The following is an 18218-nucleotide window of genomic DNA, read 5'->3' on the forward strand; positions in this document are numbered from 1 at the left end:
GAGCTTCAAAATGTTCCCAATTGCGTTACCAAAATTGGTGAAATGGTTGTGATGTTGAAAAAGATCTAACTTCCAATTTATGGAATTTTATTTCCATGTCAGATATATCTGCTTCTGTTGGGCAGAATCGAAGGAAAGAGCTTGATAATGAAACTAAATCATCTGAGTTTCAAATTGATACAAAATGTGGAATTTAAGGTAAAATATCACATTTATTGCAAAAGGCGCTGATATATCACAATTTTAATATTTTTAAGTTTTTACTTTAATGACAAATACATTTACTTCTATTTGGTGCATTAAAGACATGTAAAATAATAATAAAGAAGACCAACAAAGCTTTCAATTAGTACCAAGTAGATGTTAACAGTAGTGAACTATGAAATTAAATATTAATTATTATTTTTTTTTAGTATCTCCCTAAAAGAAATGATTACGTGTGAAATGTTTATATATAAGGGTAGTGGTGTAGGGTATCACTTAGTTAGCCCCGTCCCGACTATAGCCTTTCCTCACTTGTTACAACATGTCTTATTCGTAACATTTTACAGAAGTTCGATGGGAGAGGTTTTTGCTCTAGATTGTTAAGACTGAGATAAATGGTAAAATGGGGCGTCTTCGGAACTGGGATCCTACGCCACCGCCGATTTTTATGGAAACTATACATGCTAGAAAAACCCGTTAAAGGGAAAATTGTGAGTTTAACGGAGATCTATCGTTTCAAAAAAGTTGGCAATTGTACCAAAGATATGTTTTTCAGGGGATTGCGAAAATGGTTCATGGTATATTTTGTGATATCTTGTTTGCCTTTTGAGACATCAAAAATATATTTTATAACGTTAAAAGACAGTTACTGAAGAATAGAAATCAAAATAATTTGTATAAAAAATAATTAGAAATGGCAAAATCATTCATATTATAAAATATTGTTACGAAAGTAACTGGTAGATTTAAGTTAATTTAGATGAATTTCTGTATACCCTCAGCATTTATGCTAACGAGGGTATATCACCAATATTTTTGAAAATTAAACTTAGCTGAAGCCAAGGTTTACCCTTTTAGAACACGAGAATTGTGATTGTATATTATACAAATTAAATATTTTTGGATAAAATGAAATGTTTTTGGACGTGTTAAAAAATGGGTAAAAATGGGTTGAAGCCAACATGTCTATTTTTGTTTTCTCTCAATTTGTGAGTAAACCACACTTCTCTCGATTTTCCTGTCAATGTAAAAGTAGAAGCAAACTAAATAAGAATCATCTCACTAATGTATAACTTTTCAATATTTGAACTGCTTCTACCATTAAATGATGCTGACATTTTGAAGCCAGATTTACAGTGTTTTTTTTTTTTTGAAATTTTCTTCTAATTCCGCAAAGAGGGTTTTCAAAAAATCGTACATAGGATTGTAGTACTTGCGATTCTGAGTCATTTGATATGTATATTGTGAATGTAGTCTGCACAGCTTCATAGAAATCTGCATCTAAATGCGTAAACTTGTGCGAACATTTTTCTTAAAATCACATTTTTCGGGTCTAATAGTTGCAATTGTCTCTAGAACACCTCGTACTCCATTGCACATTGTAGTGTTTTACGTCATTCCTACTGAAAATCCATCTACTAAAACGCGAGTTACGAGAAATTCCAAAGTAGAAAAATCACCTAAAATTGTTTTTGAAAATATCACATATTTTATCGCGTTTTCTGCGTATCGTTTCCACTGCACTGAAAAAACTAGTGGAGCATCTTCGTTTTAGCGGAAACAGAGATTTGAAAACTTCACTGATAATGAAGCTACATTCATTTTATCCCAAAAAATAGTGTGTAATGCTACATCCACGGTTCTTTATTGATCGCCTTGAAATAGATGTATATCGATGTAGATTTTCATGGTGGACACTGAAATCGGATGCGGATGATCGTGAAATATTTAGCGGTTGAAATGGACCAAAAACATAATATTTATCCAATTATCTAGCGGCTCTGTAGGTCTCAATAATAGCCCGATCAAGCGTAATTTTAAATAAGGCAAGAGTATAGGAGGACAAAGGAGAAGCTTGCAATTTGAGATGGCGATCGGATAATATTTAGAGGGTTAAATGGACCAAAACTTTTGTGAGAAAATTGTGAAAATTTTTAATATACAGCTTATATCTTAATTCCTGGAAGTGACATTCCGGACAAGTATGATTTACTTGAAAGTGGAACGCTTGACCTTCCAATTGATGCCAATTATGTTGGTGTGCATGATCAGATAACAGAGTTACAGCCTAATATATTCCGTTATTTGTTTGTAGTGTAATAATAAACTCGCTAGAAGTAGCAATTATAGATCAATAGTCACGAAATTTTGCACCGGGTAAGAGTATAGGTCGAAAAAGATGCCTATAATTTTGAATGATGATCTGATATTCTTTAGCGGGTGAAATGGACCATTATTTTTGTATGAAAAATATAAAAATTTTATTTTTGGTCGATATTTTAATTCCTTGAGGACATATATATTTCGCAAAGTAGCCTACATATGGGAAAAAAACTACTGACCTTTCCTCTGATGTAAATTGCAATAAAGTGTTTGCTAGATAACGGGCCTACTGCCTAATATATAATGGGTTCTGTGTAGAGAACCACATTTTTATCCCATGCTACATATTGTCTCTCCAAAAGTTTATGTAACACCACGAAATATTCGTCCTAGACCCCCTATTTGATATGCCAAAATTCATATCTCGGCGAGATAAAGCGATGTGTGTCCGTACATTAAAAATTGTAAACAAGCTTAAGGCCGCAATTATGGACCGATTGTAACGAATTTTTTAAGGAGGTTGGTTTCTGGCCAGAGTAGAAATGATTAGTTTTTGGTGATGATCGTGAAATGTTCATGTGATGAAATGAACCAAAAACAAAATTTTAAGCAATTTTGTAGCGGCTCTGTAGGTCAAAATAATAACCAGCAAAATTTTAAACAAAGTTTTAGTTTATGACGAAGAAGAAGCGTACAAACCAACGTGAAGATCAGATAATACTTAGCGGGTTAAATGGACTGAAACTTTTGTGTGAAATTGGTAAAAATTTCAATAACGTAGTGGTTAAAGAACGGAAGTAGTAGTACTACATAAGTGGGTTTCATTACACTGTCCGACACCCAAAATTACACTTGAACCGGACTATTATATAACTGTTCCACAAACATCCCATACGGGACAAGGGAGACTTCTCTCATATCAATGAGTGCATCCCGATTCATATTAGCTCAGTGATATGGGACCTACTGTTTATCGCCGAGTACGAACGGCTTGTCTTAAGACACCACTTTGTAGAGAAGTTTTACATGGCTGAAATACTCAGAAAATGTCGCCAACATTACTGAGGGGTATTTTGCCACTGTTGAAAATTTTGATGTTGACTGGCCGGGGAATCCAACACACGACCTTCTGCGTGCAAGGCGGGTGTGCATACCATTGCACCACGGTGGCACCCAACCGGACTATATACGTTTGAAAATATAGGCAAAATGGAGTAAAATGGCATTTTTAATTTTTCGTTTTCTCATCGTTTTGACCATTTAGACGTCAAACAAATTTCAAAGGTCAAAATTTTTCAAAAAAAATATTTTAAATACTTGTACTCGTCGTACGATGCTGGTATTAGTGTCATATTAAAGAGGAGAGTATAGGCTTTATATAATAATTATAAATTATTGCATTCCAGGATAAAAAGGACATCAGAAATATCCTTGAGAAGTTAAGTCAAAAGTGAGCATTTTGGCAGGCGCATATCTTCTAAACCGCGAAGAATTTTAATTTGTTCATGGATTCAAAGTTGTAGCTCTTGTCATAAAGAATATAAATTCTGGACACATGAAATCCACCAAACCTCATCTTCATCATCTTCTATAACTTTTTCTAGGGGTTTGACCTTGGCGATTTTGACCTTGAAAATGAGGTTTGGTGGATTTCATTTGTCCAGAATTGATGTTCTTTATGACAAGAGCTACAACTTTGCCTCCATGAGCAAATTAAAATTCTTCGCGGTTTAGGAGATATGCGACTGCCAAAATGCTCACTTTTGATAATTAAATTTTCACAATCATTGAAAAGAAGTTCGTGGAGAGCGATTGTCCAGGGATAGTGGTATAGGGTATCCCATGGTCGGCTCCGTCCGACTATAGACTTTTCTTACTTGTTTAAAATGCATTTAAATTAAAATAGGTTATTTGACCTGTATTTCCATTTCAGAAGCTTTGAGATATATCTTCATAAACCCAATTACCTTCCCTAATGGGAAAGCTTTAATATGAATGTCAATAAAGCAAAATCAGTCTATTTTATTGGGAGAGTTGAGCAAAATGAAGGAAGTATTCCTATAGATTTTAACAACACTTTCTACTACATAATGCGCGTAAAAAAATATTTTTTCAAACAAAAAATATTTTTCTGACCAAAATATGTGCTTATTTTGGCTGTAACATCGAAACTATAACACCAATCTGTATGATTATAGTCTCATTTAATTCGCCGTGAAGTTTTGATGCACAAAAAATCAATTTTGAAAAAAAGTTGACTTATATTCAGTAACTAGCTGAACCCGGTGCGCTTTGCTACCCCGACTTAAATAAAATATAATGCAATGCTTTTTAATATTTTAACGTATAAATATAGGAGATATGAAGGCGTTCTCTACCCATTCAGGGCTGTTTTGGAGCTACTATGGAATTTTTGTATGTTTCAAGAGGTAACACTCCTCCTAAGGCTTTTCGACTATAAGTATTCCTACGGTAGTTATATAATCTTACAATATTAATTTCTCTCTATTTGTACAGATTGGATCTTTAGTGAATAAAATTAAGAATAGAACCAGGTTTGAGAACCTTAGGTTTGAGGATAGTTGTAACTTATTTTATAAATAGGACTTATCATTTCCAGGTCATATACATATTAACATATTGTGATATCTGAAATTACTCTTAGGATAACTCCCACTCGTATTCAAAATTTTTACTCAAATAATGATTTAGTTATATCATATTAAAACATTATTCTTAAGAAGTCTCTCAAAGATATAATATTTAATGCTGTAGCCTTGGTCAATTCCTTCTCAACTATAAGTACTCGTACTTTTGTATATAATGATGACTTCTAAATCTTCAAAATTTCATTCAAATTAGACATATGTAACAAAAACATGAAAATATATATGGGAGCTATATTCCGATCTGAACAGATCTCGATATCATTTTTCACATTTATTTTTACACCAAATCCAGTCTCGCATTCCAAATTGCAATGAAATTGAACATACATAACGTGTTTGGTGCACAAAATGCAAGAAATCGGCCGAAAATATATATAGGAGCTATATTCAAACCTGAACCGATTTTGATATAATTTGGAACATTTGTTTCTAGACCAAATTCCGTCACACATTCCAAATTTCAGCGAAATTGGACACACATAGCGTGTTTGGTGCACAAATTACAGGAAATCGGCCGAAAATATATATAGGGGCAATATCCAAATATGAACCGATTTCGATATAATTTGGCACATTCATTTCTATACCAAATTCCGTCACACATTCCAAATTACATTGAAATTGGACATAAATAGCGTGTTTGGTGCATAAAATATAGCAAATCAGCCGAAAATATATAAGGGAGCTATATCCAAATTATAACCGATTCCGATATAATTTTGCACATTTATGTATAGACCAAATTCCGTCAGACATTCCAAATTTCAGCGAAGTTGGACATACATACAGTGTTTGGTGCATAAATTACAGGAAATCGGCCGAAAATATATATAGGTGCAATATCCAAATATGACCCGATTTCGATATAATTGGCACATTTGTTTCTAGACCAAATTCCGTTACACATTCCAAATTTCAGCGAAATTGGACATATACAGCGTGTTTGGTCCATCCAATGCGGAAAATTGACCGAAAATATATATGGGAGCTATATCCAAATCTGAACCGATTTCGATATAATTTGGCACATTTATTTCTAGACCAAGTTCTGTTACACATTCCAAATTTCAGCGAATTTGGACATATATAACGTGTTTGGTGTATCAAATGCGGAAAATCGGCCGAAAATATATATGGGAGCTACATCCAAATCTGAACCGATTTCGATATAATTTGGCACATGTATTTCTAGACCAAGTTCACTCACACTTTCCAAATTTTATTGAAATTGGATATCAATAGCGTGTTTGGTGCCTCAAATACATGAAATCGGCAGAAAATATACGTAGGAGCTATATCCAAATCTGAACCGATTTCGATATAAATTGGCACATATATTTCTAGGCCAATATCCATCACACATTTTAAATTTCAGCGATATTGGACATATATAGCGTGTTTGGTGCATAAAATAAGGAAATCGGCCGAAAATATATGTATATGGGAGCTATATCCAATTCTGAACCAATCTCCATATAATTTGGCATATTTATTTATAGAACAAGTTGCGTCAGACATTCAAAATTTCAGCGAAATTGGACATATATAGCGTGTTTGGAACATAAAATAAGGAAGTCGGCCGAAAATATATGTGTATGGGAGCTATATCCAAATATGAACCGATTTTGATATAATTTGGTAAATATTGCATACAAATTCTACATTTTCTGGAGGTACCTCCGGTTTTGATGCTATATCTCCAGATCAACGCGAAATTTCAAAAAATGATATAGCCTATTTTCATTCCAGGCCATGTAGCAATGTACCCAAAAATTTCAGTAAGATCTGTTCAGCGGTTTTCAGGTCTATAAGGCACAAACAAACGTACAAACAAATTTAAATTTTATATATATAGATAGGCCAATTCTATCACACATTCCAAATTTCATTGAAATCGGACATATATAGCGTGTTTGGTACATCAAATACTTGAAATCAGACGAAAATATATGTGGGAGCTATATCCAAATCTGAACCGATTTCGATGTATAATGGAACATATAGTTATAGACCAAATTCCGTCACACATTCCTAATTTCATTGAAATCGGACATGTATGTATAGCGTGTTTGGTACACCAAATACTTGAAATCGGACGAAAATATATATGGGAGCTATATCCAAATCTGAACCGATTTCGATATAGTTTGGTACATTTACTTATAGGCCAAATTCCGTCACACATTCCAAATTTCATTAGAATCGGACATATATAGCGTGTTTGGTACATCAAATACTTGAAATCGGACGAAAATAAATATGGGATCTATATCCAAATCTGAACCGATTTCGATATAGTTTGGTACATTTTGAAATAAGCCAGGTTCCGTCACGCATTCCAAATTTCATGGAAATCGGACATATATAGCGTGTTTGGTACATCAAATACTTGAAATCGGACGAAAATATATATGGGAGCTATATCCAAATCTGGACCGATTTTGGCACATTTATTTTTAGGCTAAAATCCATCACACATTTCAAATTAGGAGTCTGTATCTTTAACCGTTCTATAGATATTTGCATACAAAGTTTAAATTTTTTGGAGGTACCTCCGATTCTGATGCTTTATCTCCGGATCAGAGCGGAATTTCGAAACTTTTTATAGCCTATGTTACTTTCAGGCGATGTAGTAATATACCCTGAAAATTTTAGCAAGATCGGTTCAGCGGTTTTTGAGTCTATAAATTTCAAACAAACAAACAAACATACATTTTTCTATTTTATATATATACATTTATCAATTTTATGTACATTCCGCGAAGTCTGTGTAACATTTTTATGCAATATTATGCAATCTACTCGCTGAAGTCACTTCGAGAGAACTTTTTCATAACAATTGTGCTCATTCAAATAATTAGAGTTTTTACAATATTTTCTTTCTTAAAAAGCGAAATAAAAGCGCCATAACTTTTGTCCGCAACAACCAAAAATTGACTCGCGCCCAGATTCGTACTGGGAATTTTTTTCTTAACCTACATATCAAAAAAAGTATCCTTTTTTCTGAAATGGAATATGAAATAATTGACAATATTCGTGATATACACTTTCATACGGGCAAAATGTGCCACATCGAAATAATGGGTTTAGACCCCAAGTATGTTTAGACGAAATGTGTTTCAGACAATTTGGAATTGATTTTGCCCTGTCCGTCCGTCTGTCTGGCTGGCTGGAGCGCATGATAACTCTCGAACGGATCAACCGATTCGGTCCAAAATTTGGCTTTGTAATATTTTGTCCAAACATAGTTTAAGTTAGAAGATGGGTTATATCGGTCCACTCCTTCAAGTAGCTCTCCCACAAAAGTTCTAAAATGTTCGGAAAAATTGTGCGCGCGATAACTCTTGATGGAAGTGACCGATTTGGTCCATACTTTACACCTCCTAATATATCTACCAGATATAGATCAGGTTCGAATATGGACTATTTTTATCCACTCGTTCGGGTACCTCCCACACAAAATTTTGGATTAATTTACTTTAAGACTTGCTCTCGAATCACTTTAGTTTTTGTTGAAGCAACTTGCATTCGCTGCCTCGATTACGACAGTAAAAGTTTTTTCAGGGGCAAGTCCATACTTCTTGAGAAAACAGCCCGAAAATTGTAAAAAACCCCTATGGCGCCATATGTAGTGCCTGGAGAGCTCGAACCGAATACTGCGTTCGTCCACACTTTGGATATTGTAATATTTCTTTGAATATTAGATGAAATTCAGAAGTAAGCGCGATTTCACACAGACGTAACAACCGATTTGGTCCAAACGTTGGATCTCAAAATATTGTCGAAACTTAGTTTTTGTTCAAATTTGGTCCCTATCCGTCCAATTCTTGTGGTACCACTCACACAAATGTTCAACATTTTTGTGTGGTTAAGGGTCTGTTCGGCGATCCTTTGGACATTTTTACCGAAGGTTTTCGTAGTGGCCCTGTTTACAGCGATATTATGTGTTTCGTAAGCTAGTGTGATAAAAATCTCTATCTATCGAGTCTACGTTGGAGGTAAAAACCTTTCGGACTGAAATCCGTCGGTATAGGTCCACGTTTTTATATAGCTCCCATAGGACGGTACCTTCCGCTTTTCGTAATTCTGAAGTTTGTGACGTCAATATGCCACCGAAATGACTTTTTATTATTATTCCATGGGGTTATAAAATATTCCAGAAGAGAATTATTAGTATAGGTCATATATCCCCCATACAAGCATACCTCTTGATTTTTGGTATTTTTTAGGGTTTAGTTACATTTTCTTACCGAAATATCGGAAATTTGGAATTTAGTCTTCTTTGAGTCTAAAAACTATCCGCCAGAAATTTTTAGGTATAGATCGATGTTTTGATATATCCCCTTTAGAACAATACCTTACGAATTTCGGTATTTTGCAAACTAGCCATATTTTTTACCGAAATTGCTGAAATTTACTATTAAGTCTTCTTCATAAACGAAAGGAAACTAATTTTACCTCAATACAATTCCTGGTGGAGAGTATAACAAGTTCGACCCGGCCGACCTTAACGTTGTTCTTACTATGCACGTCAGTCCTCATATGGTAATCACTTTATCATCCACAAAAATTGAGATAGAACTCTGAACTTTTGAAAATATGCGTTTTTTGTTGCAGGTACATAAAATCGGTACACATTTGGTATAGCCGCCATATTCACAATTTTAAGTATTTTGAAATTTTTAGCTACATTTTCTGACAGAATTAGATATAATTTGGAATTTAGGGTTCCCAGTGATCAAGAAACTCTTTTATCAAATATTATGGTCATAGGTCCTCCTAGATTTTAATCTACAGTTTCAGCCCAAAATTTGCAGTTAGGATTTCCAGCAGTTAGGATATACTTTGAAAGAGAAAGAAAACTAATTATTTCACTTTGGTTAATAATATTTCATGATTTTGGCCCGGTCGAACTTAAGGTTTTTATACCCTACCCAGCAGGGCGAAGATCTGTCAATCACTTATTATCACTAAGCTCTGTTTTATATTAAGATTTACTACCGACTTGAGGTATTTGATGAACCAAACACCTTATATATGTCCAATTGTGAGGAAATTTGAATATGTAACGGAATTTGTCTAGAAATAAATGTACAAAATTTATATTGAAATTTGTTCAAATTTGGATTCAGTCCCCATATATATTGAACATATTCAGAGTAGTGTCATATTGTCGGCACCGCCCGGCTTTGATCTTTTCCTTATTGGTTTTAGTTGTTAAAATTCTCTCTTTTAAAGACAATACATTTAGTTGCTTGAAGAAGACACAAAAATATATGGTGATCGGTCCATTCGGATCATCGATTACTGACAATTCAATCAGAGTGAACACTGCAAAATTATGTATTATAAATTTTGTAATATGTATATTTAGGGTTCTCACTTATTAGAAAACATCTCTTGTAAAAATTGTCTTGGTACAAAAGATTAAACTCAAGATTGGTACTCAAGCTTATAACTACTATACTTCTTACAATGGGGTATAGAAGAGCCCACCTAGTTATTGTCATTCCGCAGAAACCAAAGTTATATTGCCAGTCCGTTTATAGTTCAATGTTTTTGTTGTTGTAATTTTTGTCGTAAATGGTCTTCAGTATTGGAGAAAATCAGACATATACCTAATGTTGGACCACAGAGACTCCCTTTTAATTCTAAACATTCCGCTGGCATAAGAAGCGTTTGTTCAATTTATAAACCTTAGCATTTGAAAACAACGATTAATTGTCAGGGATGGTCGGCCAGCCTAGAAATCCCGAAGAATACATCTAAGACGCTAGTTTCATTAACATGTTCCATCGATGCACCTTTTTGTTTTCGATTTCAGCGGTTTGCTTTTAAGATTTCTTAAGTCCTTTAATTCCTAATCGGTTTTTCGCATCAAAGTCCTTTCCAATTCGCATTTTCTCAAAGCCCCTTACAACACAAAAAAAACGAAAAACGCCGCATGATCCCTCTTCTAGTCATGCAAATATGCAAGTATCACAACAAAAAGATCTCTTCGGTTCATTTACTGCAGCAAAATGACTGCAAAAAACCGCCGCCGTCATTTTATTGTAACCAATACTTTTTGGTGGGTTTGTCAACTGTTCTATGAGGATTTAATAACATGTTGTCGATGTCGTTTGTCGTCGTTTCCTTGTCACATTAAACAGCTCAAGCTAAAACCTATCATTAGCAAAAAAGAAACGCCAAACCAATGGGCATGCCTCACACACAACAATAACGACGACGACAACAACAGAAATATCAATTTTCGACAACAACAACAGCAGCGAAACAAGAACAATTCTTACAATTCTCTTACGTTTTTGACAAAAGATGCTAATACTTTGATCCTATATCTTGAACAACTGATCTATTTTAGTTTCATTCAACAGGCAGACAGGCAGCAGAAAAACTAAACTGAACTGAGTGTTTGGCCATGAGTTGTTTGTCGTCGTTTTGGTTTTTGTGAAAATATTTGGAAGGCGGTTTTAAGGAAACTCTTATCACATTATCTCCACACAAAGACTTCAAATCTAGAAGAGTTTCTATGCTGGCTTTTGTTGTGGAGCTGTTATTCAAAGAATAAGTGCGCCAGTGCTTAAAAAAGGTATTATAGGCTTAGAGGTAAACGCCAGCCATTAGACAGGACAGAATGACTGGCGGTAAGACTCAATACCTGATTATGGATTTTTCTATTTTGTCTGGCATTGTCAACAACATCTGTTGACAATGCAAAAATTCATACCCTCAACCTTTCAATAATCATTGAGCTGATGATGATCTCTATTATATTTCGTAGCGGTGAGCAAGAGAAAGAGAGGGACTTTTTAAAGGATGAATGCTGATTTTAAATATAAGATAATTTTTGGTAAATGATCTTAAGTTCTTTTTTTGCTAGCTGGCGTTTTGGCATTTTGTCGTTCCAACTTTTGTATGACAAGGAGATTGTAAACTGATCTTCAAAAAACGTTTAAACCGTTTTTTGCAAAAAAAAAAAAAAAAAAAAAAAAAAACAAGGAAGAGTAAAATTGTCATCTTTGATTTTGAGGCAAGAAATTTCTCATGATTTACAAAATTACCCAGATTGCAGGTAATGTCGAGCAGCAGCAGCTGTTGTGGGAATTATTTAGTATCCTTGCCAAGCCCCAGAGGAAGGAGAATGAATAATCACAGCTGTTTTTTATTGTTCAAAAATTAGGGTTAATGTCTAATTACAGGTTGGTGTGGGATTCGATTATTCAATGTGGTAGCAAAGTGAAAATATTTGCTCTCTCTTCCTACGGTTTCAATTTTCACACTGATGTTTGACATTATTAATTTGCTGTTGTTGTTGTCATCTTCTTTTCTTTCGAATTAACTACTTGCTTACGTATTTAAAGTTCCTTGCAACATATTTTTAACCTGTAATGAAATTCTATACTTCCTTTAAGTTTCTTCTTTCATACTCCATTGACAATCTCAAAGAAAGTGACCTGCAGTGATTAATTACGAAAGTCTTAATTGAGTGGTAAAAAAGGTTCTACAGGCCAATATGTTGAATAATTAAATAAACAATGAAAGTTGGGTGCACAAAGAACTCCACTACATATTGAGAAGGTAATTGGGGAATTGGTGTTTCAGACAGGGTGAATAATAAATAAGTAAGAACGGCGTTAAGTTCAGCGAGGTCGAACTTGTTATACCCTCCACCACAAATTGTATTCAAGTAAAATGGAACAATATGTTTCCTTTCGTTTCTGAAGAAGACTAAATACCAAATTTCAGCCTACAAATTTCTGGCGTAAAGTTTTTAGTTTCGAAGAAGACTAAATACGAAATTTCCGATACTTCAGTAAAACTTTCAAAATACCGAAAATTAAGAGGTACGCCAACAAGGAAGACTAAATAACAAATTTCAGTCTTTAGGTGGGATATGACGTCACAGCCTACAGAATTACGAAAATCGGGAGGTACCGTTCTATGGAGCTATATGAAAGCGTGGACTATACCGACAGATTTCTGGGAGAAAATTTTATACTCCCAACGAAGTCTATGTACCAAATTTCAGTCATTTCGGTGTGATAATAAGGCTGAAACCTTCAAAATACCGAAAATCGGGTGGTATCGTTCTAAAGGGGCTTTATGATGGCGTGCACCTATACTGACAAATTTCATGTGGAACGTTTAATACCCAAAATGAAGACCAAATACCACATTTCAGCCATTTCGGTGGAATATTGAGACCACAACCTTCAAAACACCGAAAATAGAGAGGTACCGTTCTATGGGGGCAATACTGAGGCGTTGACATGTACAGAGAAGTCTCTGGGAGAAGTCTAATAACCCCAACGACGACTAAGTACCAAATTTCAACCATTTTGGTGTGATAATAAGGCTAAAACCTTCAAAATACCGAAAATCGGGTGGTACTTCCGAAAATTTTCATATGGAACGTTAAATACCCCAAATGAAGACCAAGTACCAAATTTCAACCATTTCGGTGGAATATTGAGGCCACAACCTTTAAAATACCGGAAATCGGCAGGTACATTCTTTTGGGGCTATATGAAGGCGTGGACCTATACCGGCAAATTTCTGGAGGAAAGTTTTATACCACCAACGAAGACTAAGTACCACATTTCAGCCATTTTGGTGCGATAATAAAGCTAAAACCTTCAAAATACCGAAAATCGGGTGGTACCATTCTATGGGGGCTATATCAAAATGTGGACCGATATAACCCATTTGCACTACCAAACATCCTTGGAGTAATAGAAAATTTCGAGCTGTATCCTGATTTCAACGGACGGACAGACGGGCATGGTTATATCCTCTTAGAATTTTACCCTGATCAAGAATATATATATATATATATATATACTTTATAGGGTCTCCGATGAATATTTCGATGTGTTACAAACGGAATGACAAATTTAATTATTCCCTTAATATTATGGTGTAGGGTATAAAAAAGTACTTTTCGTGGATACTGAAACTGTTTTAATACTTTCATTGAAATTAACAAGTAAACCAAGTAAGAAAATGCTATTGACCTCGCCGTTGTCTACCCATAATACAAAATCCAAATTACAGTCATTCCAGTGTGAAACCTTCAGGATACATCGCATCGGGAGGTATACCAAAACATGGACCTATATTGTTCATCTTCGCGGAGGTTTTCTATCCGGTGGGAATCCGCAATTCAAACTAACACCCATTTCAGTATGAATATGTAGCAAAACCCTTCAAAGTAACTTAAATTGGACGGTATCGTTGCAAGGTTTCTCTACCGTTCATAGACAGTTCGTATGTTCCAGAAAGTTTTTTACAGATATCCTGGCCACATACTTGTGGTTTATTGTTTTCTTGAATTTTGAACGGTTTAGTATCTTGGGAAAGATCGGTCTTAAAATGTCTGCCTTACAACCAGCCGGAGTCTAGCAAATCTTTTCTGGAGTCGGAGCCGGAGTCGGGCTTTTTGCACGACTCCGGGCAACAAATTGTTCTACATTTATCAAAAAATTGTCAAGTCAAAAATTCTGTAAATCAGTTAAAGGGCCATAATTTAAATACATCCCTTTTAAAAATGCATATCGGAAATATTTTTGGGCCAATTGATTGTTTATAATACACTTTGGAATAATGGTTTCATATTCCACATATTCTTAGGGAATATCTTCTAGAAGATTTACTTGTAATATCATACGGGTCATCTCCTCTTGTTTTCTATTAGAAGTCATTGATGTCTTCTGTGAAAGGACCTGTTAGACTTCTAAAAAATACCTTGTGGTACTTTCGGAGAAATCGCACTGAAAACCAACTCCAATTTTGATTGGTTTGATATCTGGAGACCAAAATCTGAGATCTGAGACGATTTTGACCTTGAAGATGTGGTTGACTGGATTTTATGTGTTCACAACTATTATTCTTCAAGCTACAACTTTGCTGCCATGAGTGAATCAAAATTCTTAGCGGTTTAGAAGATATGAGCCTGACAAAGTGATACCCTTTGACATCAAGGCCGCGAAAGTGGAAGTGATAGGGAAAAACGCTGGGACAAAGGTTTTCTTATTTTTGGTCATCAATCACGCTGTCACGGTGTCAGAATATGGTTAATAATATTCGTATCGCATAGTGAAATAAAAATCAAAAATTGTATCGGTGCGGGAACTTTTTTCACCGGCGTGGCGTGGTATTTCTTTGTTTATAGCTCTAATGGATAGTTCTCAATTGATCGGCGGTATATACACATTATTTCTCTACCTCGGGATAGACTGCGGGTGTGTTTCGTATAACGACGACGGCAGTGAATCCGACGACCAAATTGGGACAAGCTGGGGGATGTTCTAGCGCAACAAGCAGCATCGTAACTTCTATCGAAGTAGACCTGGAGGCGTGTTAAAATTTTATTTATATGGCATAAAACCTACAGAAACTATAGACAATTAAGAATGGAAGTTCATCAATAGATGGAATGGTATGCTTCATTTCCACAGCCTTATTGCTCGTTGGTGGGTAGAGTTCTTCTCTCTTTAGATTTGCGCATATCCGCCTGTCTCTCTGTCCATGTATTTTTGTAAACAAAGTACAGGTCCCATTTATTGAACGATTCTCATAAAAATGGGGAACGATATTTTTCCAAAGGACGAATGGTATTTATTTAGGTAAGAATCGGTTCAGATTTCGATATAGATCCGGTTTATATTTTCGGCGATTTCAGGTATCTGATTCACCAATCACGCTATGTATGTATGTCCAATTTTGATGAAATTTGTGACGTAATTTGATCTAGAAAAAGTTTCTCAAATTATACTGAAATCGGTTCAGTTCAGTTACTTAAGGGGAACTAATTATGTATTCCATTTTTATACCCATATAGTATGGAGTGTATAATAAATTTGGTCAATAGTCATTTGGAAATAGTCATTTTCTAAGTCGATCTATGCATGCCCGTCCGTCTATGGTAATCACTCTAGCATTCACAAAAATGGAGATAAGATGCTGAAATTTTGGGAATATGCGTCTTTTGTTTGTAGGCAAGTTCTATGATGGGCTATATCGGTCCTCGTTTTTGTATAGCCCCCATATAACGGTACCATCCGATTTTGGGTATTTTGAGAATTTTAGCTAAAATTTCTAACCGCACAAGCTGTAATTTATTATTTAAAGTTCCCAATGGACACAGAACTTCTCCACAAAAAATCGTCAATATAGGTCCATGTTTTTGTATAGCCCCCATATAACGGTACCACTCAATTTTCGGTATTTTGACGATTTTAGCTAAAAATTTTAACCGAACTAGCTGTTATTTGATATTTGATGTTCCCAATGGCCACAAAAAATCGTCAATATAGCTCCATGTTTTGGTATAGCCCCCATATAACGGTACCTCTCAATTTTTGGTATTTTGACGATTTTAGCTAAAAATTTAACCGAACTAGCTGTAATTTAACATTTGGGGTTCTCAGTGGTCACGAAACTTCTTTACCAAAAATTTTCAACATAGGTACATGTTTTGGTATAGCCGCCATATAACTGAACGTCTCGATTTTCGGTATTTTGAGATTTTAGTTAAAATTTTTAACCACACTAGCTGTGATTTGGCATTTGAGGTTCTCAGTGACCACTAAACTTCTCCGCCAAAAATCGTCAACATAGGTCCATGTTTTGGTATAGCCCCCATATGACGGAACCTCCCGATTTTCGGTATTTTACACATTTTAGCTAAATTTTCCAACCGCACTAGCTGTAATTTGAAATTTGAGGTTCTCAGTGGTCATGAAACTTTTCCACCAAAAATGGTCAACATAAGTCTATGTTTTGTTGTAGCCCCCATATAACGGTACCTCCCGATTTTCTTTATTTTGAGGGTCTTATCTACATTTTTTGGCGGAACTATCCGTAATTTGACTTTTAAGGTTCCCTGCAGTTAAAAAACTTGTCCACCAAAAATGTAAAGATAGGTAGACACTTTGATATAGCCCCATAAGTGGTACCATTCACCTGGCTGAACACATTTCTTAGATTAGATAATTTAGGTATTTGGGGTATCCATGGTCGAAAATTCCACCTAAAATTGGAAAAGGAAACTAATTATTCCATTTTAATGAGTATAATATCTTGGGATAATAAGAGATTGCAATTGTGGACATGTGTATATCTACATACATAAGGAACGTTAGCCCCTAATACGGCATTTTAGATTGTTTATGATGTTTTTGTGTATAAGAATCCATTAATAAATTTTGAGTTAATTAAACAACTTTTGTGATCCGGTTATGGGATTTGTACGGTTTTAGTCTATATGACATACCTCCTTATTGTTATTCTCAAGTAAATATTTATTATAGTTGTTGTAGTACTTCCTTGTGAACTAAACAAACTCATTAGTTTTCAGATAATCCTATTTTGGGACCTACAGCCGGCCATTGTTTTCCTCAAATGTAACCCGGTACTTTTTTGGTCTATGCAGCAGCCCTGACTAAATTTTTAATGTGATGATTGTAAGTAGCTGTAAAATTAATATAAGATAATAATTTTCAAATAATTACCAAAAAAGCAGTGGGTATTGCGGAACTTCAATTTGAAAAACACTTTCTGCCTGTTCATGTATGTCTAACGAAAGCCAATGCGAAAGGAAAGTAGCCACTCACTTCCGTCTAAAAAGGCGTTCATGTATTTCGCAAACTATCGTGCTACTGCCGTTACGTATCCTGTGCGAAATACTACTAATTTGAATGTACATCTGTACAGCTATGTTCCATAAATGAGAGCCAAATAAGAAATGAAAATAAAACAAGTAAAAAAGTATCAGTCGGCTTTGCCGACAGAGATATACCCTCAGCCTGTGTATATTGAAACAATTTTTTTCCAAAAAACGCATGTATTTAGGAAGTTTTAAAAATTTTGGGCGTTTGAACTGACAAAAATGTTGATTAGGATTTAATATCAAAAGTTTTGCGGAGGAGATACTAAAAAGACTGGATCTCCAGCCACTACATATGGTACCATAGGGGTTTTTTAGAACTTCTGGGATGTTTGCTCAAGAAGTATGAACTTGCCCCTGCAACAACTTTTACCATCGCAATTGAGGCAGCAATGCAGGTTGTTTCAACAAAAATCAAAGTGATTCGAAAGCAGGTCTTAAAGTGAACATGTATTCGAAATTTTGAGTGGGAGGTACCGGATGGAGTGGACAAATATAGTCCATATTTGAACCTGATCTATATCTGGTAGATATATTAGGATGTGTAAAGTATGGACCAATTCGGCCACTCT

The sequence above is a fragment of the Musca autumnalis genome, unplaced genomic scaffold, assembly GCF_047663935.1.
Source record: "Musca autumnalis isolate F117 unplaced genomic scaffold, ASM4766393v1 scaffold_5, whole genome shotgun sequence".
Taxonomy (NCBI): domain Eukaryota; kingdom Metazoa; phylum Arthropoda; class Insecta; order Diptera; family Muscidae; genus Musca; species Musca autumnalis.